At 41.5% G+C, this 16,468-nt stretch overlaps 1 long non-coding RNA gene across 1 annotated transcript in view; it reads right to left on the bottom strand.

Annotated features, from left to right (window-relative positions):
* LOC119939588 overlaps positions 1-11,990 on the bottom strand; it is a 35,293-nt gene extending 23,303 nt beyond the window's left edge. Inside the window, exon 1 of the long non-coding RNA XR_005454681.1 lies at positions 11,837-11,990. This is a non-coding gene — a long non-coding RNA (uncharacterized LOC119939588). The remainder of the gene's footprint in view (positions 1-11,836) is intronic.
* Positions 11,991-16,468: the final 4,478 nt, after the last annotated feature.

The raw sequence follows: 16,468 nt of genomic DNA, 5'->3' as shown, positions 1-16,468 counted from the left end.
CAAAATATTGCATTAGGTATATACAACCTGAATTATAAAGGACGAAACCTCATACTATTTTATGGAATGCAGTTAATCATATTTAGCCCCAGAAATCTGTTTGAATTAAAATACTTTTTCCTTGTTTAGTTTAATTTTATATACATACAGTCATGTGACAAGTGATAAATTGAGGTAGTTTCATAAAGGGTATTGTATTCTCCCAAGTGCTTAATACAGCACTCTACACATAGTAAGAATTTAATAAACACCTTTGGTAGGTTGATTTATGGACCGTCTTTGGCAGTCACATCCCGATGCCACACGCAGCTAGCAGAGATGTGGTTAACAACCAGATCCAGAAGAGGATGAAGTCCTTCTGGAGCCACAGCTAAGTGAATGCCCATTTTCAGGCTTCTGTTAGGGAAAAATGATGACTAGTTTCATTCCTTGAATGTTGGAGAGCAAGAGAACCTAGTTTTCTTCAACCGCTCAGGGAAACTAGGGGATTGGTCAGAGTATTTTAGCATGACAAAATTACATTCCCTAAAGAATGCTGAAACTAAATGTTTCCAGTTTTACCTTTTTCCATTAAAAAGATTAAACCACAAGGGCTTGCTGCCAATAATTGCCTCTGAAGTAAAAAAAAAGCCCGGCTTAGGTAATAATGATGGTATTGATTAAGTGTTTAACGCGTGACCGGTGCTGTGCTAAATGCTGGAGTAGATATAAGATAACCAGATCAGACACATTCCCAGTTTCAGAAGGGACTCACAGCCTAAAAAGAAGCAATATCAGGTATTTTACCCCTCAGTCAGTCAGCCAGTCATATTTATTGACCACTTACTGTGTGCAGAGCACTGTTCTAAGCAGTAGGGAGAATATCACAATAAACAGACACATTCCCTGCCCACAATGAACTTACAGTCTAGAGGGGGAGACAGATATATATATATATATATATATATATATATATATATATATATATATATTTGGGGGGCTTTGGAGTCAGAGGTTGTGGGTTCAAATCCCAGCTCTGCCAACTGTCGCTGTTTAACTTTGGGCAAGTCACTTAACTTCTCTGGGCCTCAGTTACCTCATCTGTAAAATGGGGATTGAGACTGTGAGCCCTCCGTGGGACAACCTGATCACCTTGTAACCTCCCCAGCGCTTAGAACAGTGCTTTGCACATAGTAAGCACTTAATAAATGCCATCATTATTTTATATATATATATAAATTATAAATATGTACGTAAGTGCTGTGGACCTGGGAGAGGGGATGAATAAAGAGAGCAAGTCAGGGGGATGCAGAAGAGAGTGGAGAAGAGGAAAGGAGGGCTCAAGTCAGGAGCCCATGTGGGCAGCGATTGTCTCTTTTGCTGAATTGTAGTTTCCAAGCACTTAGTACAGTGCTCTCCACCTAGTAAGTGCTAAGTAAATACGATTGAAGGAACAAATGAATGAAAGCTTCTCGGAGTAGAAATGGGCTTAATCTGGAAGTCTTCATGGAGTAGATATACCTTCAGGAAGGCTGTGAAGTAGGGGAGAGTCATTGTCTGTCAGATACAAGGGGGGAGGGCATTCCAGGCCAGAGCAAGGACGTGGGTGAGAGGTTGGCAGCGAGGTAGACAAATCGAGATAGAGTGAGAACATTAGCGTTAGAGGAGTGAAATGTGCAGGTTGAGTTGTAGAAGGAGAGCAGAGAGGTGAGGTGGAATGGAGAAGGTGATTTAGTGTTTTAAAGCCAATGGTGAGGAGTTTCTGTTTGCAGAGGTGGTTGGACAAAACTGGAGTTTCTCGTGTGGAAACATGGCCCGAATGTTTCTGCAGAAAAATGATCCAGGCAGCAGAATGAAATATAGACTGGAGTGAGGAGAGACAGGAGGCTGGGAGGCCAGCAAGGAGGCTGATACAGTAATCAAGGGAGGATAGGATAAATGATTGTATAAACTTGGTAGCAGTTTGGATGGAGAGGAAAAGAGAGATTTTAGAAATGTTGTGAAGGTCAAACCTAAAGTATTTAGTGATGGATTGAATGTGTGGGTTGAATGAGAGAGGAGTCAAGGATAACACCAAGGTAACAGGCTTGTGGTGCCATCTGCAGTGATGGGAAAGTCAGGGGAGGACAGGATTTGGGTGGGAAGATAGATGAGGAAACTGAAGTCTGGAGAAGTTAAGTGAATTTCCCAAGGTCACACAGCAGGCACATGGCAGAGCCAGGACGAGAACCTAGGATTCTTGACTCCGAGTTGCCTGCTTTTTCTACTTAGTCACACTGTATCCCATAGCAGGGGGAGATATCCAGAGATCAAAAGATAGATTTCTGAAAAATAGTTATGCTTAAATAAAGGATCTTTTCTTTCATAGCTCATGAAGATGATTGTATATGTAGCTAATCTCCTAAAGACCAGTTATGAAAGAGTACAAACCCACGCATACTTTACTAAACTTAAAGTCGTGGCTCTTTAGTTTTTCAATCCAGAACACACCCAGCGCAAATCATTGGTTAGCACTAGTGACAGCTTCCAAAGGAATAGAAAATCTGCACACTTAGTACTTTTAAAATAAATGCAATCTAATAAAGTGTGAAACTGTATAAACTTTTCATTAAATCCCTGTAGGTTTTTAGTCCTGTCTCTCCTGTCCTTAAGAAAAAAGTGGACACCTGTTTTGTACTCATCCACCGCAGCTCTTGTGAAAACCATGAAGCGAGTCCTGTCCAGGACTCATTTAATGTGGAAAAAGCAGGCTGAAATATTGTTAGGTGAAAAGGGTCTGAGCTTGGAGGAAACACAGTAGGTTGCTGAAGTGAAAATTAAACCATCTTGCTCCTGAAATTCACACATTTTTAATATTCTCCTTCAAAGCAGTGATAGAATTATCATTCCATCCTGTGATATAATTAATTGGTTTAATTTCAGGCAGTTCCAAAGCAAAGGAGCCCTTCATACTGTGCTAATGAGAAGGAGCTTTAACAGAAGCTATTTTGTTTATAGAAAGCTATAGACAATATTATGCAGACTTGGACACAAGTTGGTTTACTTCTGCCTTAAATTCATTCATTCATTCATTCAATCGTATTTATTGAGTGCTTACTGTGTGCAGAGCACTGTACTAAGCGCTTGAGAAGTGCAAGTTGGCAACATATAGAGATGGTCCCTACCCAACAATGGCTCACAGTGTAGAAAGGGGAGAAAGACAAAACAAAACATTTAGACAGGTGTCAAAATCGTCAGAATAAATAGAATTATAGCTATATGCACATCATTAACAAAATAAATAGAATAGTAAGTACGTACAAGTAAAATAGAGTAATAAATCTGTACAAATATATACAAGTGCTGTGGGGAGGGAAAGGAGGTAGGGTGGGGCGGGGGAGGAGAGGAAAAAGGAATACTTTTAAAACAATTTGTGGTGATCATCAGTAATTGTAATTGCTTTGTTAACATTAGATTTTGGCAAAACCCTCAAATTTTATCAGCTACAAACTAACAGTGGTTGGTTTTTGTTAAACACTTGCTCCAGGTCAAGCACTGTACTAAGCCCTGGGGTCGATGCAAGATAATCAGGTCCCACATAGAGTTCACATAATAATAATAATAATAATAATAATAATAATAATAACAATGACATTTGTTAAGCATTTACTATGTTGAAAGCACTGTTCTAAGCGCTGGGGAAGGATACAAGGTGATCAGGTTGTCCCACGTGGGGCTCACATCCTAAGTAGGAGAGAAAACAGGAATCAAATCCCCACTCAAATTTTGGATCTGTTACATTTCTTCTGTGTGACCTTAGACAAGTCATTTACCCCCATATGCTTCAGTTTCTCAAGTCGGAAAATAAAGATAATACCCACCTCTCGACCTCACAGTGGTGCTGTGAGGACAAAACAGAGATTAAACAATGTGAAAATGTTTAAGGGATCCTAGTACTAAAAAGAACTAAGATCCTAGTACTAAGAAGAACTAAGATGTTAATCAGAAATGAAACAATTGTTTGAGAATGCTTTGATGATTTAGGTGACTTAAACATTATTGAAACTGTAGGTTACATTTACATTCACCTTTAAATTATCATGTATTGTAATCTCTTTAACTCTGTGGCCATTTCCAAATGCTGCCAGTTCAAAGGTAAAGCTAGAAACTAGAAATCTTTTTTTTCCATAAAAATAGTAATTGGGCCAAAATTACTGCACTTTCAGTGTTTATTTTTTTCTATATTTTGCCATTTACAAGTAATTTCAAGTAAAATTTAATCTGATTTAAAATGTTATAATTAATGGGCTTTAATGTGCTAATTATAAGCAGTGTTACATTCCTCATTTAAAATTCGGTTTTGATTCAGCGGTTCCAGGTGCAAATTACTTAAAGTTTACCATATTCTCCACCAACCTCTATTCCTAAATTATTATTTTCACTGATATTCAAATTCAAAATTAGTGAAATATAAATATGGAATATAGCTATATCTGCTTTAATGCAATAAGACTTCATATGTGCTCTAGTTCTAAGTGACCAGTTCATCCCTTTCAAATGCATCTGCTCCTTAGCCGGAACAAAACCATTTTTAAAGTATCCAAAGTACTACTGAATGGTTTTTCTCCTCCCACACCCTGCTCTTTGTTTTAGGAAAGAGCAGCAGTATACACACATATACATAATGTGAGTGTGTGTGTATACATATATATTATATATAATAAATATGTACATATACATATGTACATATTTGTTTTTTCTCCACTGTAACTAATGAAACAGTTGTCTGGTGAGAAAATTTTGTACAAGTAGTTTATTTGCTAAGAAGAAGCATCCCTGCTTTCATGAAGTGGTATAATGCCTTCAGAAGTGGCAGATTAAAGGAACATACATCTTTACAACCTAGAATCACCATCATTTCTTGCTGTGATTTCTTTCTAATAATTGCCCAATGTGGTCCAGTGCCATCAGCTGCCTTTTAGATGCTGTTGTGATAAACTTTACGTGAAGTATTTTAAATAAACTAGGTGACTGCTATAATTTTTTGGAACTTTCATTCACTTCATGGTCTACTCCCAGGTTTCAAGATGCAGCATGGTCTAGTGGAGAGAGCACAGAACTGGAATTCAGAGGACTTGAGTTCTAATCCCAGATATGAACCCCAGTTTTCTCAACTGTGAAATGGGAATGAAGGCTGTGAGCCCCATGTGGGTCATACACTGAGTCCAATCTCATTACCTTGTATTTATCCCAGTGCTTAGAACAGTTTTTGATACATTAATCAATCAATCAATCAATCGTATTTATTGAGCGCTTACTATGTGCAGAGCACTGTACTAAGCGCTTGGGAAGTACAAATTGGCAACACATAGAGACAGTCCCTACCCAACAGTGGGCTCACAGTCTAAAAGGGGGAGACAAGCATATAAGCATAAGCATTAAGCATATAATAATACTTTTCTGATAGTTATATAATCTTCACAGGATGATGAAAGAATCAGGGAAAATGTTACCTGAAGAAACACTCTCAGGGCATAAATTTCAGTAATAATAATAATAATAATGACATTTATTAAGGGCTTACTATGTGCAAAGCACTGTTCTAAGTGCTGGAGAGGTTACAAGGTGATCAGGTTGTCCCACAGGGGGCTTACAGTCTTAATCCCTATTTTACAGATAAGGTAACTGAGTCACACAGAGGTTAAGTGACTTGCCCAAAGTCACACAGCTGACAATTGGCAGAGCTGGAATACCCCCTCTTTCCTCCCCACCTCCTTCCCCTCCCCACCTCCTTCCCCTCCCCACAGCACCTGTATATATGTTTGTACAGATTAATTACTCTATTTTACTTGTACATATTTACTATTCTATTTATTTTGTTAATGGTGTGCATCTAGCTTTACTTCTATTTATTCTGATGACTTGACACCTGTCCACATGCTTTGTTTTGTTGTCTTTCTCCCCCCTCTAAACTGTGAGACCGCTGTTGGATAGGGACCATCTCTATATGTTGCCAACTTGTACTTCCCAAGCGCTTGGTACAGTGCTCTGCACACAGTAAGTGCTCAATAAATACGACTGAATGAATGAATGAACGAATAACCTCTGACTCCAAAGCCCTTGCTCTTTCCACTGAGCCACACTGCTTCGCTTCAGGCGACCCTCTGGGACAGGAATTAATCTCATTCCAGGACAAGTTTTTTTCCCCGGGAGTGCTTCCACATCCTGGACTTCCCAACCATCTCTTTTGCTACCTTGTCTACCTTTCCATGCACATATTCATTATGCAGAATACTCTAGTCCTACCACAGTGTCTGAGCTTCAATAAACATTTTGATTAGAACATTGCTACATAACACTACAGTGCCTGCATGAATGGCTTGTGAGCAGACTAGGTTAGGTCTTGCAAGAATAAAAGCCCCTTGCTTTAGATGAACTGTTTGTAATAAGGTGTTTAGAAACATATAGTCTGCTGTGTGACCTTGGGCAAGTCACATAGCTTCTCTGAGCCTCAGTTCCCTCATCTATAAAATGGGGATTAAGACTGTGAACCCCACGTGGGACACCCTGATCACCTTGTACCCCCTTAGCGCTTAGAACAATGCTTTGCACATAGTAAGCGCTTAATCAATCATATTTATGGAGCACTTACTGTGTGCAGAGCACTGTACTAAGTGCTTGGGAAGTACAAGTTGGCAACACATAGAGATGGTCCCTACCCAACAGTGGGCTCACAGTCTAGAAGAGGGAGACAGAGAACAAAACAAAACATATTAACAAGATAAAATAAATAGAATAGATATGTACAAGTAAAATAAATAGAGTAATATGTGCAAACATATATACATATATACAGGTGCTGTGGGGAAGGGAAGGAGGTAAGGTGGGGGGGATGGAGAGGGGGAGGAGGGGGAGAGAAAGGAGGGGGCTCAGTGTGGGAAGGCCTCCTGGAGGAGGTGAGCTCTCAGTAGGGCCTTGAAGGGAGGAAGAGAGCTAGCTTGGCAGATGGGGGAGGGAGGGCATTCCAGGCCAGGGGGAGGACGTGGGCCGGGGGTTGATGGCGGGACAGGCGAGAACGAGGCCCATGAGGAGGTTAGCGGTGGCAGAGGAGTGGAGGGTGTGGGCTGGGCTGGAGAAGGACAGAAGGGAGGGGAGGTAGGAGGGGGTGAGGTGATGGACACAGCCTTGAAGCCAAGGGTGAGGAGTTTCTGCCTGATGCGTAGGTTGATTGGTAGCCCCTGGAGATTTTTGAGGAGGGGAGTAACATGCCCAAAGCGTTTCTGAACAAAGATGATCCCGGCAGCAGTGTGAAGTATAGACTGAAGTGGGAAGAGACAGGAGGATGGGAGATCAGAGAGGAGACTGATGCAGTAATCCAGTCGGGATAGGATGAGAGATTGAACCAGTGGGGTAGCGGTTTGGATGGAGAGGAAAGGGCGACCTTGGCGATGTTGCGGAGGTGAGACCGGCAGGTTTTGGTGACAGATTGGATGTGAGGAGTGAATGAGAGAGCCAAGTCGAGGATGAAACCAGGTTGCGGGCTTGTGAGACGGGAAGGATGGTAGTGCCATCAACAGTGATGGGAAAGTCAGGGAGAGGGAAAGGTTTGGGAGGGAAGATAAGGAGTTCAGTCTTGGACATATTGAGTTTTAGATGGCAGGCAGACATCCAGATGGAGATGTCTTGAAGGCAGGAGGAGACACGAGCCTGAAGGGAGGGAGAGAGAGCAAGGGCAGAGGTGTAGATTTGGGTGTCATCAGCGTAGAGATGATAGTTGAAGCAGTGGGAGCGAATGAGTTCACCAAGGGAGTGAGTGTAGATAGAGAACAGCAGGGGACCAAGAACTGACCCTTGAGGAACCCCTACATTAAGGGGATGGCAGGGGGAGGAGGAGCCCACAAAGGAGACTGAGAATGAACGGCCGGAGAGATGAGGAGAACCAGGAGAGGACAGAGTCTGTGAAGACAAGGTTGGATAGCATGTTGAGGAGAAGGGGCTGGTCCACAGTGTCGAAGGCAGCTGAGAGGTTAAGGAGGATTAGGATTTGCCTACTCGGTGACCCAAGGCAGGTCAGTTACCTTCTTTGCACCTCAGTTTTCTTTTCTGTTAAATGGAAATTCAATATCTGTTAGCCTTCCTTCTTAGACTGTGAGACTCATGTGGAACATTGCTGTGTCTATCCCATCATTTACCATAGTGTCTGGCACAAAGTGCTTAACAAATACCACCATTACTCTGATGATTGCTCCTGGCAATGTGACCTGCATTTATAAAGTGTGGTTGTTACATTAACACAAGAAACGAGATAGTGTTCACAGCATCAGTAAGCCACACTGGTCTCATTGACCATGATATGAGATTAATCAACATTCTGGCCCAGACAGAGCATATTTTCCCACAAATAATAACGTTAGTATTTGTTGAGTGCTTACTATGTGCCAAGTACTCTTCTAAGCTCTGGGGGTATGTTCAAGGTAATCAGGGTGTCCCACGTGGGGCCAACAGTCTTAATCCTCATTTTGCAGATGAAGTAACTGAGGCACAGAGAACTTGTGACTTGCCCAAAGTCACACAGCTGACGAGTGGCAGAGCTGGGATTAGAACCCATGACCTCTGACTCCCAAGCCCATCCTCTTTCCATGAAGCCACAGTACTTCTCCACAGATATAACTGGATAGTTTGCAGACAGGGTTATTGTTATGTTGGATTTATGATTGTCACACCACAGAACTTAAACAAGTTTACCATTAAATGATATAATCTGTACATCAGAGGGGAGTATTTTATTTCCAGTAGCTTTAGGCTGGACATGATTTTCCATTGTGTTCCCTCCTGCCAGCCTCACATATCCACCTGGTGAACTTTGTGTTAATTCCACTTTCTTCCCCTGCCCTGCCCTCTCCAACCGCTTCCCCGCCCACAATCTCCCAACTGCTCATTAAAACTTCCGATTGCATGACTCCCAATCGGTTTCTTCCTGCTCCAACCCCTGCACCCAAACTCCACTTGAGAAGTTCCAAAATTCCCTTTGGAAACTATTGTTTTCCAGTAATGCTTCTTTCATGTATGCCTTTCATGTTTGCAGTTCAGGGCTAAAATGCCTAATCTATACATGCCAACACCTGTAAGAAGCTCCTGATTTTTACTACTCAAATGAAATTTCATTGGTAATGTAATACAATCTGTTGAAAAGTGGGTTATCAAATAGATGGACCAAGGATAATAGAATCACTGTAGTAAGAGATGGAAAAGACCCTATTAGGTCACATCCAGTCTCTCCCTCTCCCAATGCAAGCTGCTCCCTAGGTTAACTGCTGAATATTTTGTCTATTCTAATTTCAAAATGATTCTAGTGATAGGCTTACAGAAGTCTATTGACTAGTTTCCAGAGCCTAGATAACTCTGTGAGAAAATGTTCCTGATATGCAGTTTCAGTTTTGATTTCTTTTCCATTATTGCATCAATTTCTTTTAGCTTTTATTATTTCTGGTTCTCTAACATATCTGATTTTGGGGATTTTCTCCCTTCAGAAGGGCTAGAGGGTTTGGGGAGGAAGAGTGGGAAACCTGTGCTTTGAGGGCAGGGATCATGTCTACGAACTCCCTTGTACTTTTCCAAGTAATAATAATAATAATGGCATTTATTCAGTGCTTACTAGTGCAAAGCACTGTTCTAAGCACTTGGGAGGTTACAAGGCGATCAGGGTGTCCCACGTGGGGCTCACAGTTTTAATCCCCATTTTACAGATGAGGTAATTGAGGCCCAGAGAAGTGAAGTGACTTGCCCAAAGTCACACAGCTAAGTGGAGGAGCAGGATTTGAACCCATTTGAATCCAAAGCCTGGGTTCTTTCCACTGAGCCACACTGCTTCTCATAATGCTTAATATAGTGTTCTGCCTATAGGCAAGGATCTTGTCTACTACCCAATATTGTATTGTACTCTTCCAAGTGGTTAGTACAGTGCTCTGCATACAATAAATACTCAAGAAATGCCATTGATTGATTGAATGGAGAGTGTGGGGTTAGCAGTAGCAAAATCTCCCATCCCAACTGATTCTGAGCCAAATCTGCTCTGACAGTGGGCCTTCCAAGGGTTTATTCCCTCTCACTTTCTGCTTTAAGTGTTCTTTATAAATTCCTATTGAGTACTCACTGTTTGCAGAGAGCCCTGAACTTTGCACTTGAGTATGTGCTTTAATATGCATGATCTCTGCCCTCAAGTAGCATAATTAAAGAGACCATGGGATCTGAAGCTCAAAGCAGGGGAGTGGAGGGAGTGTCAGGCTTCTGGGTGTGGAAATTCCATAGAGGAATGGTTAGAGTTTCAAGATTATGAAAAAGGTAGATAGAGACAGAGGCAGAGTGAAAGAGATAGAAACAGAAGGGAGAAACAGGATGGGAAGCAGTTTCGATGTGGCCGAGAGTAGAGACAGTTACTCTCACTGCCACTTGTCCTAGACCAGATCCCTGCTCCATCCTCAGCCCCCTCAGAAATGAGGAGAGAAGTGGGGTCCAGAGCCCAGTTGGGGGTTCCTATGGAGAGGATGAGAAGAGAGGATTCCTGAAAATGCAGACTACACCTCTCTAAGCCCCTGACTGCTCCACTCCTGATGTCCAACCCTTTCTCCTCCAGCTGCCCCCCGCCCCCCATCGCCCCCTTCTCTAAACAGTGATGAAACTAAATACATTTCAGAAAGGGAAAAGTCGACTAGCTTAGAAAAGTGGGCTCGAAGATGGCCAATCCTTGAGGAATTTCCCAAACAGGAAAATCCCCATCCATAAACTGTGATCATCATCATAATAATAATAATGCTGGTATTTGCTAAGCGCTTACTATGTGCCGAGCATTTTTCTAAACGCTGTTAGATACAAAGTTGTCAGATTGTCCCGGGGCTCACAGTCTTAATCCCCATTTGACAGACGAGGGAACTGAGGCACAGAGAAGTGAAGTGACTTGCCCAAATTCACACAGCTGACAAATGGCGGAGCCGGGATTAGAACCCACAACCTCTGACTCCCAGCCCCGTGGTCTAGCCACTATACCACGCTGCTTCTCCATCTTCCTAGTACCATTAAAAGGAGTTATAGGAAGAATAGATAGACTAGAAGAAGAAAGGCTTAAGGTAGGGAGAACAATAAAGCACTTGTGGAGACCAACTGTTGTAGAGCAGCAGCTTCAGTCTAAATTTTCATCCCCTCATTTACAGATTTACTGGAACTCTATCCACTTGCTTTACTGAAGAACAAAAGCCTTCCCTCTTGTAAGTTTTATGAAACAGGGTCTCTAGACCCACACTGAAAACAGCCATTCTCTGTATGTCAGGAAAGCCTGAAGTATTGCCAGGAATCTAGAAAGCAAAGCTGATTTTGTTCATTTTCCCACCTCTCTGACATACAGGGCTGGAAATCTTGCCAGATTTTCGTTAGATACATTAGCTGCCTGAATTTACATCGGCATTCACAGTGACCTCCCAAGGCATGAACATTTCCTTAAGACCCTGCATGTATAGATGATCATCTCAGAAACTAATTCCCACCTATGTATTCTCTCCCAGCGCTTAGTACAGTGCTTTCCACACAGTAAACACATTAATGAATACTGTTACTATTACTGAAATCTGTTATCACTGTAGGTGCCTTGATGTGCTTCTGAGGTTTTAGTCTTTCCTAATATATTCTTTGCCCAAGCCGTGAAATGTTAAAACTGTATCATAGAGTGTGACATTAGGTATCTGGCTGCATGCATTCTTTTAATTTTGCATTTGGTACAAAGGTTGCTTTAAAATAAAACAAAAAAGGAACAAATGATTTTCTTTCTAAACTTCATACAATTAGCAAATGTGTATATCAAATGAAAATTGTGAGAAAATAACCTTACACTTGCCCCGTCTTTTCCATCTAATGTAGTCGTTTTCCATATGCTCTCCGTCTGGTTGTAGGCAGTTTTTGTTGTACATGTCAAGAATGATAGAGAACAAAAACAAAAAAAAAATGAAACTATAGATCAAGGAGCAGGAGGAAAAAGAACAGGGGAGGGGGAAAGGCGAAAGGAGGTTTCCAGGAATGATCAGCTGTGCAGTTATGCAGTAGCAGGAGAAAGCCAGAGGAAAAGCAAAAAGCAGTGGATGTGGGAGGGAAAACAAAGAAAACTCTGTTAAGGTAGACGGACCTTTAAGGAGGAACTTGGAGGTCAGAGAAAATAGAAGTAGCACATTATCAGATAAACAGAAGCACCAAACAGAAGTTAACCACATCCACAGACTGAGACAAATCAACCAAGACAGAGGGACAGTCTTATTCAAACAGACAAAGAGATAGAGAATTACCATAGAGACAGACTCCCCTCTTCCACCACCACAACTGCCTACTTTCTCGTTATCCCACTCAGATCTGGACCTGACTCCTAACTTGACAACCCCAGAAACTGAGAATTGCCAGCCACAGATGTAGCTGGAATAGAGGAGACAGTGGTGTTGGTATCATTCATTCATTCAATCGTATTTATTGAGCGCTTACTGTGTGCAGAGCAGTGTACTAAACGCTTCGGAAGTACAAGTTGGCAACAAGTTCCCAGATAGGCCTAGTAGAATTGGATCTTTATGAAAAAGAGAGGGAGGAAGTGTGAAGAATGAATGGGAAGAGAGAGGAGCAAAGTTGGGATACACTTGGTGAAGCTGACAAGTTTCTATCTGCACAGATTGGGAAGGAAGGAGACAAGATTGAAGTTTCACAGTTAATGTTTCATGAAGGGGGTGGAATTATTGGGCTTAGTACAACACTCTGTATGCAGGAAGTGCTCAGTAAGTACCATTGATTGATTAACTGGATGAGTATCTGACAGAGGTGCAGAGACATACACAGTCAGACAGCTTTAGGCCAAGGCAGAGTCATTGTAAAAAAGAAATAAACTGACAGACTCGAAGCCTCAAGCAAATAGTTGGATAGTGAGAATGCAACTCTTACAGGTGCAACAGAGAGACGATCAGTGGATAAATGAGGAAAAGATGAGAGTTGAGTGGGTAAGTAGGTGGGAAACTGTAAAATACCTGGAAATCTGGACATAATTGCAAGAGGAAGAATGATCTCTTCTAACTAGATCAAACAGGCAACCCCTTCAGTTTATGGAAGCTTCCTTGAGTTCTGGGAAGTCAAATTTTTGCCTCCATAAGTCCACAGGGCTCTGGCCACCAGGATCTTTTCCCAGTAGGCCAGTCCACACCTGATACAAGTGAGAAAAAGGAAGAGTGGGTGGACCTTACCATCATTTTCAAAACCTTGAATGTCCCATGGGCATATCCTAGCTACTAATACTGTGCTCAGATTGATTTCCCCTCAGAAAATTGTAGAGAATACTGTATCTGTTCACTGCTGCTAAAATGAATTAGCTGTGTTGTTAACATGTAGTCAGGAGCTTATGAATATATTATAATGATTATTATGTTAATTATTGAAAAGCAGTGCCTAATGACCTCCACTGGGCTAGGAGTCAGGCTCCTTAACTTGCCCAGTATGTGACCTTGGGCAAATCACTTAACTTCTCCTTGCCTCAGTGTTCTTATCTGTAAATTGGGGATTAACTATCTTGTCTCTCTCTCTCTTAAACTGGAACCCCCTTCATGGGACCAGGGACTGTGATATGATTGTATCTAATTTGGGGCATAGAACAGTGCTTGGCACATAGCCAGTGCCTAGATAATAGTACTTTTCCATTTTTATTTATTACTCCTTCACTGATGCACTCATTTTAAAATGCTGAGTATTCAAAGTACAAATCTGATGCCAGGAAAACCTGTTTCATACTGCAAGTTCCAAACTGTAACGTAATGGACCACATTTTCAGGTTATCCTTGAGTATTTCTTTGTAGCATTTCCTCTGGCCACTAATGGAGTGTTTTTAAGTGCTGAGTTCTACATAAAAGGTCATCTTGGGCATCCAGAAACATAGTTTAGGGGGAAACCACAGGCCGGAAATCAGAAGACCTGGATTCTAATTTTAGCTTTGACACTTGCCTGCTGTGTGACCTTTGGCAAGTGACTTACCTTCTCTGTGACTTCGTTTCTTAATCTGTAAAATGGGGATGAAATATCTCCCTCAGACTGTGAGAACTGTGCAGGACAGGGACCGTGTATCTACCCCAGCAGTTAGCACAGTGCTTGACACATAGTAAGCATTTAACCAAAAACACAATTACCATTATTATTCCTAATCAGATGATTGCATGATGGCAGCTGAACTCTGGTCATTTCCTTAGTACCTGTGATCTCTAGATTGACTCTATTTCACCTTCAGAGCTAATGCTTCAGCTTTGTTAATGCAACATCATACTTGCTGATACATCTTGCGATGTTGACATCTAAAAGCATTTAGGAGAAAATGCCGTCCAGCAGAAATTTTGAAGATAATCAGTTCGGACACAATCCCAGTTCCACAAGGGGGTCACAATCTTACTGGGAAAAGACAGACACACAAAATGCAGGAACAATGACAAACGACACGAGCGATATAATTTTATTTAAATTCAAAACTAAGAACCTTTATAAAAATAAGTAGGAATAAAAGAATGCGATAATTTTACACATAAAACCTATTTATGGTCAAGATGAGTGCTGCGTAGTGTTAAGGCCAGATGGTATCTCCACAGACCAACTGGTGGTGGCCAGGGTAACCACTTCAGCAGTCACTGTTGCCTCACTGCTTATGTTAGCCAGCTACTCTCAAAATTCCTACTAGGCCTTGGCAAGCCAATCTATGTGGTTATTTGGTCAGTAACCTTTTCCTCCTTCTTGCTGATTAGAGCATAGTAATTCAAGCTATTAAACTGTATTTTCTTCAACATTCTTATTAACCACATGGCTGTACAACTACTTCATTTAAAGGACTGTATTATCTACCACCATTCTGAGCATGGTCTCTGTTGGTTTCAGACTGTTTTTCAGTGTACCAAATGATGGACTTCTTTGGAGGGGCCAATGCATCAAAAAAAATCTCCAGGGATGTCACCTTGACAGTTAAAAAAATAAACAAACACCACCAAAACCTTAGTGGGGCTCCAGGATGTGAAGGAGTTGACTTCCCAGATCTCCTAATGGAGCTGCTGTTTGTTCTCAATCTCCTGTCAGGGTCTGGATTGTATCATTCCTTTCATTGGGAGTGGCCACGCCAAGGGATTCTTGCTTGATCCAATCAGTGTGGGGGATCCTCCCCTGGAGTCAGGTTTGTAGAAAATGAAGATTTTAGGTTGACACAACTTTAAGTACAAGGAAAGTTTGACCTTCTTAATAGCAATTCATTTCCCCTTCTGACTTTATAAGAGGTGATTAAAACACAGGGACCACCCCTCTACATAAGGCTATTGGAATGGGTATTCCCCAAGGGCAAACCAAGGAGTTTCTAAGGTACTAGCTTCAAAGAATGAACAGCCACCTCAAGGACATTGCTTTTTCTAGTACTGGGGGAGTTTATATTAGTTAAAATTAATTCATTTGTATTTATTGAGTACTAACTATGTGAAGAGCACTGTACTAAGTACGATATAACATTAAACAGACACATTCCCTGTCCACGAAGTGACCCTTGTTGCTGAAAAATGTCCATTTAGATGGAGCAATTGTCAAAGAAGAAAGCAGACCCTCCAAGGTGGCCTCAGTGGTCAAATAAGCTTGTGGGGGTTCTTTAGTTCTTTTCTTTCACTTCTTTCACTCTTTTCTCATGAAAGCTATTTCCCAAGAGGCACGTTCTGAACATGCTTGGGGGATGTTGTCCTTGCTCAGGACACAAGGATCCATTACGGATTGGTTTTGACCTTGAGTTTTCCAGGTCTAATGCTGCCATTTGAGCATTTGCTCAAATGCTCAGGAATTTGATACTTTTTCATGTCATGCTTTGTCTTTCCATTGACCCAGATAGTATGCAGCCCCATTCCTTATAACAGAACAACTATTCAAATACATAGCCAACTAGATTCATTCTGGGGTTTTTTATGGCATTTATTAAGTGCTTACTATGTGCAAAGCACTGTTCTAAGTGCTGGGGTGATTACAAGGTGATCAGGTTGTCCCACGGTGGGCTCACAGTCTTAATCCCCATTTTACAGATGAGGTAACTGAGGCACAGAGAAGTGAAGTGACTTGCCCAAAGTCACACAGCTGACAATTGGCGGAGCTGGGATTTGAACCCATGACCTCCGACTCCAAAGCCCATGCTCTTTCCACAGAGCCATGCTGCTTCTCTAGTTCATTTCTGATGTTGTTAGCTGTTATATGCAAACATCACTAGAGCCCCTTTCAAAGAAGCCAGCTGTAAACTTTTCTTATATGAAGGCTAAAATTGAACAGCTCATAATAATAATGAAAAAGAGACTTAGTCTAAATTTCAGAGTGGGTAAGAAGGAGAAAGAAATTAATATACTAGTGGAGGCAAGCAATCTTCTATGTTTAACTTTTTCTTGGGTTGGAGGATATATTTAGTTACTCCCTGTTTTTCTGATAACCTCATGTGGTGAACCCGCTT

Source organism: Tachyglossus aculeatus, chromosome 17 (assembly GCF_015852505.1).
Source record: "Tachyglossus aculeatus isolate mTacAcu1 chromosome 17, mTacAcu1.pri, whole genome shotgun sequence".
In the NCBI taxonomy this organism is placed as follows: Eukaryota; Metazoa; Chordata; class Mammalia; order Monotremata; family Tachyglossidae; genus Tachyglossus; species Tachyglossus aculeatus.
This window is presented reverse-complemented; position numbering and strand designations above follow the sequence as displayed.